Below are 12500 nucleotides of genomic sequence, written 5' to 3'. Positions count from 1 at the left end.
GAACGCGGCATGGGCTAGCAGCCTCATCCTAAAAGTAGAAAATCCTTTTCAACCTGCAACAGACCTTAGGAGACAACAGACAAAACTATCATATAACTATTAAAGGTTTGTGACGCTTAAATTTCTAAAAAAGGAACTAAATGAATAGGGTATGTTAAAGGAACTATGTACTAGTATTTTCTAGGTCGAGTTCCCAGTGTACAACGAAAAAATATTTTTTTTTACTAGAAACTGAGCCTCTACCATTGAACTAAAAATAACCTAGTCCTAAAAGAACTAGGAATACTTTCATCTGAGGAATAAAATGGTCAAAATCCAGTTTTCCAAAACATAATTCTTCAATAGTCAACGATAAAAATTGTACTAACCCTCTTTCCTCACGTTGAAGTTCATTTCCCCGGAATGACAGGCGATACTTGTATCCAAGAAATTAAACGAACCAAGTTCAATAGCACCAAAATGTATTATGCTGTCATGATGGAAAGGCGTTAATATCTTAATGGACTTTAACACCTGCCGAAAAAATAAAAGGAAACCCATCTCAATAATTAATACAACGCCTTGATCCCTGTAGTCGTTTCTTGAGATGCTTTTTACTCCTCGACGCCTTCGGTATCTCTCAGACAATCACCATTAAAAACAGTACAAATCTGCTTCCACTGTCAAAACATCAGTTCTGATGAAAAGCGAATGAGTGTTAAGTGGAATCTGTCAGGTGATGATTTCATTGCAAGTATTTTTCAGGGGAAGCTTCAGACTACAATATTTCTGTCATTTCTCATCGAACGGAAACGTAAAAAATTATTTTTAATTTTTAATTTTTTTTTTTTTTTTACTGTTTAACTGAAGGTCTTCACTACCTTACATTAATGCTCGCGTCAGGTTGAACGATTTTGCCTTTTACAAGGAATATTTATAATCTACCGTTCACTTAAATGTTCATACGTGAGGATCTCTCTCTCTCTCTCTCTCTCTCTCTCTCTCTCTCTCTCTCTCTCTCTTTTAATTATTACTAATTTCAGTTACATAAACAAAAACAGAGGCTGGTACTGTTGACTGTTATCAGAAAAAACAAACGATAACTTGACCATTCTTTGTCGAGTATTCAGCTTCTAATAAGATAAATAAAAAAAATCTTCAAAATAATACAGAGAGAGAGAGAGAGAGAGAGAGAGAGAGAGAGAGAGTGAGAGAGAGAGAGAGAATAACATGCAATAAAACGAATATTTTCACATAAAACAAAGAGGATGATAGAAATTCTGAAAGCAAACATAACAATTATGGTACGTGAATAAATCCCATTCTCTCTCTCTCTCTCTCTCTCTCTCTCTCTCTCTCTCTCTCTCTCTCAAAACCTATTTATGACCATGTACTCACAAGTAGCGGAGTCCCCTCTCCCTCATTCCGTGTCACGACGGAGAAGATGACTGGAGCATCTGGGACGAGATTATCACCATAAACCTTTGGCTCGAGCTTCGGACACACGGCCATTAAATTTCCACTTCGGGAGCCTCGTTCATTAAGTCTTCTTCCAGCCAGCGCCTCGCACGATGCAAGGACAGGCAGCCTTCGTTCACGTGAAGCTGATGATTTCGAACCCTTTGGAGAGGAAATATCAAGGTTTAATAGAGTTTCAGCTACGTGAGTTTTATTCGTCGATAAATTCGCGTTGTAATGATTTCGGTATTATATAGCTACTATACTTTATAAAGAAGAATTTAACACGGCAATTTTTGTTATTCTGTGAAAAGAGTAATTAATGCTAATATACAAAAACGAATATAAGCCTATCAATGAATTTTAGACTTCAATTGAAGAAATAGAAGTACTTTACGAAAGTCATTAAAATTATTATTTTGAAATGCAAGGCAATCTTAAAGAAGAATTTCTTAAGGCAATTTTTGTCATGCTGTCAAAACAGTAATTAATGCTAATATACAAAAAGGTATATAAATATACCAATGAATTCTAGACTTCAATTCAAGAGATAGATGTACTTTACGACAATCATTAAAATTAATATTTTGAAAAGCAAGGTAATCTTATAGAATTACCTAAGACAATTTTTGTCGGGCTGTCAAAACTGTAATTAATGAAAAAATACAAAAATGAATATAAGCTTACCAATGAATTCTAGACTTCAATTCAAGAAACAGATGTACTTTACGACAATCATTAAAATTAATATTTTGAAAAGCAAGGTTATCTTAAATCAGAATTTCTTAAGGCAATTTTTGTCGTGCTGTCAAAATAGCAATTAATACTAATATACAAAAAGGAATAGAAACCTATCAATGAATTCTAGACTTCAATTCAAGAAATTGATGTACTTTACGACAATCATTAAAATTAATTCTGAAATGCAAGGTAATCTTATATACACAGCTTTAAAAGATAATTAACGTTGGTTCCTGCTTCATAATAAAAATTCGACTTTATTCCTTTTCACCCGACGCTTCTCACAGCACCTGCTACCTTTTCCACCCTTGAATTATACTTCTCAGAAATATATTGTTCCTTTCGTTATCATCTCATCTACTTTTTATCAGAGTTGCGCACCTCCCCTAACATCACAAACCCTTTCCCCTCGTTTATCATCGTGTGTTCTCCTCATTCGTATAAAAGACGAATCTTAATGAGAGACATTTCTCTATTTACAAAAAAGAAAAAAATAATAAAATGAAAAAAAAAAAAAACCTCAGTTGCAATTTCCTTTCCAAACGTTTTCGTGCAAACATTTGCGCATCATTTTCTTCCGCTTCCTTTTCACAACATGAAGACTTTTCACCTGCACTGCAATTACCAATTTTGCTTCGCCTTTCGTTCTCCTCTCCATTTCCTTTCCTTCGGTATTTCTTCATCAATTTTTTTTTTTTATCTCACCGGTCAACCCCTTTTACTTCTTTGTTCTTTATTCCAGGATCCTTATCTTTTCTCCTCAACCAGGTTGCTTCGACATTTTTTTATTTTTTTTTTTTTTACCTTCTAAAAATTAAGATTCAGTTCCATTTTTCAAAACACTTTTTTCCTTCATTTTTCATCTTCAATTCTCTGTGATAAATGATTGATAATGTTCATTAATAGCTAACGTGATATTACTGAAATCATTTTCCCAAGTATTATCATTACTCGTTAAAGGTAACCAACAATATTCCTTAGTTTTGTCAAAATTCCAATTTGCTTACCTAATTCCAAACGTAATTTCTTAAAAAAAAAAAAAAGTCAACATTATGTAGCTATAGTCCATATGAGAATAATCCTACTTTCAAATTCATTATTTTCCGATCATTATTTTACTCTAAACTTAATAATGCGTTTTCCCAAATCATTATTTCCAAATCATTATTTTCCTCTAAATAAAACTTTTCCCCATCATTATTTTTTTCTCAATAAAATAAAATTTTTCCCCATTCGTTGTTTCCAAATCATTAATTTCCTCTAAATTTAAAATAATTTTCCCCCATTCATTATTTCCCAACCATCATTTTCCTCTAAATACAATCGAACTTTTCTTCATTCATTATTTCCTCTGAATTAAATAACATCTGTCCCCCCCCCCTCCCCCACCCATTCATCCACTCGTGGGATTCGTCAGATCATTCATGCATTCCGACGACACCTTCAGCCTCTTCCTCTGCCATTTAAATGGCCCGGCCATTTAATACGCCATTTATCTGACGATCTCATCTAGCTGCCACTGATCTCGCCTAGCTGCCATTCATTCTCTTAACGAGACCTTCTCTAAGCCCATTAGGGAGTCACTTAGGGTCATTACAACGAAACCTGGTCTCGTTAAGTTACAGCGGCCGAAAATGAAAAGTTCCTCAGTGATTGATGTCATTCCGCTCTTTTTAATGTCGAGTATTTTGTCATCCGAAGTGGCACCATTTATCTAATCATCTTTCTTTGTACATCGGCATTGTCTTGCTGGATTAGCGTTTTTTCGGTGTGATGCCAAAACTTTTCCGAGGTCAGTTTTGTATTTGAAGCTATTTTTATGTTTGAAGTTATTGGGGGTGACCAATGTTTGCCCTAATGGCGAAGAGGTGGCATTTGCTTGGCAGTAAATTCATGGTAACTCCTTCAACAGCTTCATGAACCGCTACGGATCGAGGCCTTCATCAAACATCATCGAACATAATTTAATCGAAAAAGAGACAGAGTATAATACATAAGCATCGATGTAATAGAACAACCAAAACACACACTATAAGATGAATGTTCAGTTAAATGATGTTTAGTTGCTTATAAAAAAATTTAACAGTTATACGCCTTCTAATGCTTTTAAGAAAGGTTACCAGATTCTAGTTTGTTTGTTTGTTTGTATGGTGTTTTTACGTAGCATGGCACCAGTGGTTATTCAGCAACGGGACCAACGGCTTTACGTGACTTCCGAACCACGTCGAGAGTGAACTTCTATCACCAGAAATACACATCTCTCACTCCACAGTGGAATGCCCTAGAATAGAAATCGCCGCCTCAGAGGTGGTACGCCAACACCATACCGACCACGCCACTGAGGAGCTTACCAGATTCTAGTTAAAAATGAAAAGATAGGGTCTAAACACATTTTCAAGATATATTACAAAAATTAAAAGTAAAAAGAAAATGTGGGGAAGGCAAAAGTGTGTGGCTTAATCCCCACGGAAAATTCCGAATCTCTAAATTCGGAAGCAGGAATAGAATTCCAGATCTTTACTGCCCCAGAACTTAGAAATCATAATATTACTGATTTCCTTAAAGTAAATGTGGCCTTTTTATGTTTTATGAGGCCTCCTGAGGTGTAGGGAGATAACTTATTCATGATCTCTCCATAGGAGCAAAACTAGAATATACGTTTGTATGTATGTATGTATGTATGTATGTATGTATATAGTATATATATATATATATATATATATATATATATACATATATATATATGTATATATATGTATACTATATATATATATAGTATATATTCAGCCCTTGTTGAGCTAATTAAGTATATGGTGAATAATCATACACGGCATTAGAACTGGAGATTATCACCCTCAAGAATCACCTCTCTAAACGGAGGAGGGGATTATTATATATGTGTGTGTATATATATATTATATATATATATATATATATATATATATATCTATATTAATATTAACGTTATACACATACATAATAATCCCCTCCTCCATTTAAATAGGTGATTCTTAAGGGTGATAATCTCCAGTTCTAATCCCGTGTATGATTATTCACCATATACTTAATTAGCTCAACAAGGGCTAATATAATATATATATATATATATATATAGATATATATATATATATATATATATATATATATATATATGTATACATACAAACGTATATTCTAGCTCTAATGTGTGTGCGTGTGTGTGTGTATGATTATATTTGTATAGCATATAATCCTTTAAACAAGGAACCCTATGAATATATAATTGAAAAAAAATTCAAGTTTCAATCTTCGCTTTAATTATTTAAGTGACGCTCCGGATTCCATCATAAACGCTCGTCAAAGCCCCTTTAAAATGAGTGAATATGGTAGAACTACTATTGAATTTTTCCCCTTTCATCTCTGTTGACATGACCCTGGGACGTATGCTAGAGGAAGGAGCGAGATGATGCGACCTCTGGGAAGCGAGTAAACACGAGTTTGCTATTATTGTTGACATTTCCTCCAGTACGAGTTGATTCGAAGGGACCTTCTTCGGATTCTGTACATATTTCCTTTGGCCTTCCCGACAGTTTCAACAGTGTTACGTAACCTGGAGTGACAGACACACACTTGGCATATATATATAATATATATATATATAATATATATATATATATATATATATATATATATATATATATTCTTCTTCTTCCCAGCTGGTTCCCATTTTCATATGGGGTCGGCGTATCAGATGAGCCGTTTCCATAAATTTCTATCCTGCGCATCTGCATCATCAATTCCCTTCTCATGTAAGTCTCCTCCCACACAGTCCTTCCATCTCTTTCTTGGTCTCCCTCTTCTTCTTCCTTGGACCTCCATCCCCATAGAATGTCTCCCAGCATGGTCCTCATCTCTCCTCAACAGGCGTCCATACCATCTCAGCCTCCCCTCCTGTACTTTCTTTCGTATATATATATATATATATATATATATATTATTATATATTTATTATATATATCATATATATATCCATATATATATACATAATATATATATCTATATATATAAATATATATATATATATATATATATATAAGATATATATATATATTATATAATATATATAATATATATATATATATATATATGATTATGTATATGTATATACTATTTCATTTTAAATCGCGAAAAAGGTAGAAACGTGATGATTATACGAACAAAGTTACAGCCACGAAGAAAAATTGAAAGAACAGAGACGAAAGTACTTACCATCTCTGTTGTTTCAATTTGTCTTTGTGGCTCTGACTTTGTTTATATATCATATATATATATATATATATCTATATATAATATATATATATATATATATATATATATATATATATATATATATATACTATATATATGATATATATATCCACACAAGAACACACACACATATAATATTATATCGATGCAAAATCGAGCTGGAATAAATTAAGGCCATTTCGTTACAACTCAGTTTTGCAACTGTTGGTCTAAGAAATGATTCACATACCCGGTAGCTTTCACACCATAGCGGGTCGTAATGTGAATATGAAGATCCGTCCTTTTCTATAAACCTTTTTACCAATATGACGTCATCCACTGTCACCGCACCTAAACAAGCTCAAAATATTCCGATACGTTATTGCACCTCCGCTTACCTTTTCATCACTTCTACTCATCTATATATTTCACCATTTCAATTCTCTAACCTTATTTTTTTTCTTTTATTCACGTTCAAGTATTCACATTCCACTTTCATAAAGGAGGGATTGTCTAATAATCCCTTCATAAATTCTCCACTTGCCATCCACAGATAATTCAGCCTCTGTCCAATATTTTTCACACACCCTGCTACCTTTCTTGCATGGCTTATTTTAATCTTTTGCATACACTGCAATCTACCTTTGCCTCACTTATTCTGAGTCTGCTCTATTCTCTCATCCTGCCATTATTCGAAATATCTGTTTCTAAATACTCATATGAATCAACCTCTTGCATTCCTCTAGAACCATATTAAAATTCATCGCCTCACTTCCTGGTTTCCATTAACCCTCAGAACATTATTCGTGCTCACATTTATTCTCACATTTGCATATTTCTACTGTATTAAAAACCTTAGGTATTTAATGCGTGTTGTAATATTAAACAAGGGATTCCGAATAGCCTTTTATTCTCGTCTGCAGAGACATTTAAAAGAAAAAGGTGTATTTCAAAGGTTTTAAATAATTTTCCGTCGGACGCAATTCAGCGAATTTAGGAACTTACAATAATATATATGATCATAATTCGTACAGTAATAAAAATGACAATAAAACGAGGAATGAATAACGAATTGCCCGTGCTAAAGACCATTATTACGCAGTATTATCTTATTCAAACCGTTCCATTTTTTCAGAACATCTCATAAATGTTAGTTATAACTGTTTCGAAATGCAAAGCGATAAATGATAATACAACATAACATTCTATCACAAACTCGAGCCAACTTTCTTCTGTCAGAAATCCAAGTCGACTTTCCAGCCACAACACTGAAAATTGAAAAAAAGCATAAATCATAAACTATATATAAAATAAGACTTCATGACCGAATAGATGCATTCAAAGCTCCAATGACGTCCTCTAAAATAACACTTTTGTTAATTAAACTTCAATACTCATGAGTTCCAGTGACATCTTGAGGGCCTATGGACTCCTGGCCATACGGAGAAGTACAATCCAGCTACAACATTGAAAATTAAAAAAAAAAAAAAAACTACATCATGAACTATATATAAATAAGACTTCAAGACCGACTTGATGCATTCTAAGTTCCAATGACGTCCTCTAAAAGCACACTTTTGGTAATTAGACTTCAATACTCTAGAGTTCCAGTGACATCTTGAGGACCTATAGACTCCTGGCCATGCTGAGGGAGGCTAGTGACCGGTGAAAATCAATCGGGCAAGGGCTCTCTGCCCCCCTCTCAATAACCATACAGTGGCTGTTATCCTATCGAAGGTCATCAACCTGGCAGGGTGGTCTAGTCGGTTTTCCAGCCAGCCTTCCAGAAGACGAGAGAGAGAGAGAGAGAGAGAGAGAGAGAGAGAGAGAGAGAGAGAAATTAAATTTGGTGACAGTATTGATGTCTATGCATGTATATGGAGATATTGCATGTGCAATATATATTCGTTGTCAACACGGAAGTGTAGAGAGAGAGAGAGAGAGAGAGAGAGAGAGAGAGAGAGAGAGAGAGAGAGAAACTATATTTGGTGAGTATTGATATCTATGCATGTGTATGGAAATATTACATGTGTAATATATATTTGCTGTTAACAGGGAAGTGAAACAGAGAGAGAGAGAGAGAGAGAGAGTGAGAAATTAATTTTGTTGACAGTATAGATATCTATGCATTACATGTGCAATATATATTTTTTGTTAATACGGAAGTGTAGAGAGAGAGAGAGAGAGAGAGAGAGAGAGAGGAGAGAGAAGAGAGAGAGAGAGATGAATTTGGTGAGAGTATTGGTATTCATGTATATGTATGAGAAAGTTGTATCACTGTAAAAAAGTATAATTTGTTTTTACCAGGAAAATGAAGAGAGAGAGAGAGAGAGAGAGAGAGTATACATACACATATACACGGTGTAATTTAAACAAAATGCCTCACGACATAAATATAAAAGTGGGAAATATACAAAACGAAAGCCTGAGAGAGAGAGAGAGAGAGAGAGAGAGGAGAGAGAGAGAGAGAGAGGAATGATCAAGGCTGACTAATCAAAATACTGACCTATTAGAACAATTTCATTGTTTACGTGTGAGTGAACCGCTTTATATAAATAAATGCTTACATACACGGTTTTAATTCATTCAGTGACAAGGAGCATATACCATTGAACGAGTAGGATATAAGAAACGTGAGTTATCAACATTGACCATCGATAACTGTTGGACTTCTTTCATTGCAGTTAATAACATTAACATTTTATTTAATCGAGATGCCAATTCTCCTTCTGTGAATTGCTTTGACGGCCTGCTGTAAATTATAAAAAAATAAAGTATTTCCAGTACTAAGTTGAATCAAAATGTTTAAAAATTTTCGGAGAGAGAGAGAGAGAGAGAGAGAAGAGAGAGAGAGAGAAATTATGGAAGAGACAAGGATTATGAGACGTGACCGTAAGTGGATTACATAAAAGGGTTAACACACAATACTGATTTCAGTATAGCACATTCTCTCTCTCTCTTTCTATCGTGTTTTATGCTGATCTATTATTTGAGAGGTAACCGGGATGGCGTCGTCTGCATAATGAATGAACTGTGCATTACAATGGGCTGCTGCGAAGCAGGCCTTCACTGGCTCATGGCTGTGAGTGCGCTCCGCATAAAGGCTTTGTTCGGAATGGTTTATTATATACCTGTGCTGTTCACGTCTCTATAACACGACCAGAACCTTACTTCATTCAGTGGTTTTTATATCATTGCCCGGCTAATCTGACTTGGGTTTTATAGGGACATTCCCTTTTATATTAGACTCTCACATATAAACAGTACACACACACACACACACACACACACACACCACACACATATATATATATACATATATATATATATATGTATATTATATATATATATATATATATATATTATGTGTATGTATATATACTCATATACTATATGCTAAAAAGATCACAGAATATGCAAGTGACTTAAGTTTATAAGCTAATACCACAGGGCATGACAGGTATTCGCTTACATATAAGGCATACGCATATATCTATACATCAAACCCTCTCACATATAAACAGTATACATACACACAAACATGCACACACACACATTTCTAATTTTCAAGTTCATACTATATACCTACGTATATACATACAATATAAATATAAAATTTTTTTCGATTTTTTTTTTTTTTTTAGGGGCCTATATATGTAAGCGAATACCTGTCATTGTCTTGTGATATTAGCTTATTAACAGATGTCACGTGCATTGACAGTGATTTTTTTACCATATATTTGTGTTTTTATATACACATAGATATGGTAAAAAATCACAGTCAATGCACGTGACTTCTGTTAATAAGCTAATATCACAGGACAATGACAGGTATTCGCTTACATATATAGGTATAAGCATATATTTACTTATATATGTATATACGTACGTGTATAGTGTGAACTTGAGATTGCAGAAATAAAATACGAAAGTACTTATTCCAAGTCCCCACTTACGCTCACCTTGCTAGCGTGGATTTAAGGATATTCTCAAGCACGTGTTCCTTCATGCTATATATATATATATATATATATATCTTATATATAGTATATATATATATATATATATATATATATATATATATTGTGATAAACCACAATGACCTCTGAACTCGTACACATTGGAATACATTTCGATAAGATTTCCGGAGGAAATTCTCCTTTTCACGTGTGATTCGAACCTAAGCAATACCGTGAAAATGAATTCCGGGTTAATCCATTAATCCACTTCTGTACCTCTACTGTCAAGTTTTGGAATTCTCTCAATCCTTTCGTTTCCCTGACACTTTCCTGTTTTGATATTATATTCTTGGGTGCTAGGCATCATAAGGCTAGAGGATTGTAAGTTCATTTGACCAATTACATTAAAAAAATAGGAACAAATTTATTTTGGTTATATTTAAATCTTCTTAAACTAACGTGAAGGTTAAATATATTGGAATCTCTGAGTGCTGCTTTCTTTTGAAGGGAAAAAGCATTTGCATAGATATCACTTCCTCCAGTTTCAAATGTGACTCAAGTCATAACCCTCGGGTGGGTGGGAAAAATCGCCCAATCTTCTGATTGAATGAATATGCAATGGTTTGTTGCATGCCTCAATGTTTAATGTGCAACAACTCACATAAATATACACGCATACATATATTTGCATGCACACTTACATACATATATATATATATATACATATGTATGTATCAGTATATATACATATGTGATGTCATAAGGACGAGGTAGTTTACTAGCCTTTGGCCTCTGTTACGACCTGGGTGGCGCTGGTACCCATTCGAAGCTGGGTTACCTGGTAGGTGCTCAAACCTATTCCACAGGACCAACTCATCTCTGAATCATAGGCTAAGATCCATAAACTTTGGTGTTTCGAACGAGATTGCTGACCCCATAAGTGGTAGGCATAGCACTACAGCAACTAGCAATATCTAGAGGTCTTCAGCAGCAGAAGAAAATTCCACTGCAAATAATTACGATTCATCAGAGTGGGGAAACTTCATCTGGAATAATCCCGATTTGTGGTCTTTCTTTCTTACTTCTATTTGCGTTCTTGTTTTAATCTTTGATATTTGACTGTGGACCTGAAGGTGTTCATGCATTAATGGCTGAAACAGCTGTCGGCAGAAGAGATTGAGGGAACAACACAGTGACAATTTTCTTCCTTTCCTTCTTAGTTTTAGCTTTGAAGATACGATGTGATTCAGAAGATTAGAGAGAGGTATTGTTCCCAAATAGTGGAAGCCAAATGGGCATTATCATTTTAAAGGGATTGTTTGCAAAGAAAAAAAAAACAGTGCCCTAAATACATTACATACCACACACATACACATATACAGATAGATAGACAGACATAAAGAGTACTAATAGTGATATTATGATATCAAAATGGTAATATTTTTTGAGTTTACCTATAACGAGCTCTGTTATTGCATTCTGGATATCAACTTCACAGCCATAGCACTCAGATAAAACTTTCATATATCTTACGACAACAAAAGCAGTGAAGATGTAAATAACAGAGGGGTTACGAACGCTTTATGGCACAGGGGAGAGGAAAAGAAATAAAAACAGAAAACGGAAATCAAGAGACAGTATATAAAGCAATAAAAAGGAGAGAGAGAGAGAGAGAGAGAGAGAGAGAGAGAGAGAGAGAGAGAGAGAGAGAGGAAAATCCCTGATCCCTGACTAACAAATGAGCTCAGTATCGCAAAGGTTTTTTCTTTCGTCGGATCCGGTAATCACAGAGCTCATGCAATTACGCCGTAATGATAACGGACCCAAGGGAATAACGGCAGAAAAGCGCACTGCTCCTTTAGTTATGATTAAAGCTACCTTATGAAGGAAGAACAGTTTTACGTTCGCAGGGAATGCGACTTAGTTTGACATTTAATATGAGGGCCTTGAATAGAGTATTCTTTCTTAGCATTATAAATGTTAATGAAAATGTGAACTATTTTTCTTCTTGTGCACACACCCGCCCAACCATTCACCCACAAAGAGAGAGAGGAGAGAGAGAGAGAGAGAGAAGAGAGAGAGAAGCCATACATACAC

The 12500-nt window shown here is 34.5% G+C and overlaps 1 long non-coding RNA gene across 1 annotated transcript in view; it reads right to left on the bottom strand.

Moving 5' to 3' along the window:
* Positions 1–1383: 1383 nt before the first annotated feature.
* The window catches only part of LOC135203847 (uncharacterized), a 207106-nt gene continuing 195989 nt past the window's right edge, over positions 1384–12500 (bottom strand). Inside the window, exon 4 of the long non-coding RNA XR_010312049.1 lies at positions 1384–1599. This is a non-coding gene — a long non-coding RNA (uncharacterized LOC135203847). The remainder of the gene's footprint in view (positions 1600–12500) is intronic.

The sequence above is a fragment of the Macrobrachium nipponense genome, chromosome 44 (assembly GCF_015104395.2).
Source record: "Macrobrachium nipponense isolate FS-2020 chromosome 44, ASM1510439v2, whole genome shotgun sequence".
In the NCBI taxonomy this organism is placed as follows: domain Eukaryota; kingdom Metazoa; phylum Arthropoda; class Malacostraca; order Decapoda; family Palaemonidae; genus Macrobrachium; species Macrobrachium nipponense.
Note: the sequence above shows the minus strand (reverse complement) of the source record. Positions and strands in the feature narration are given on the sequence as shown.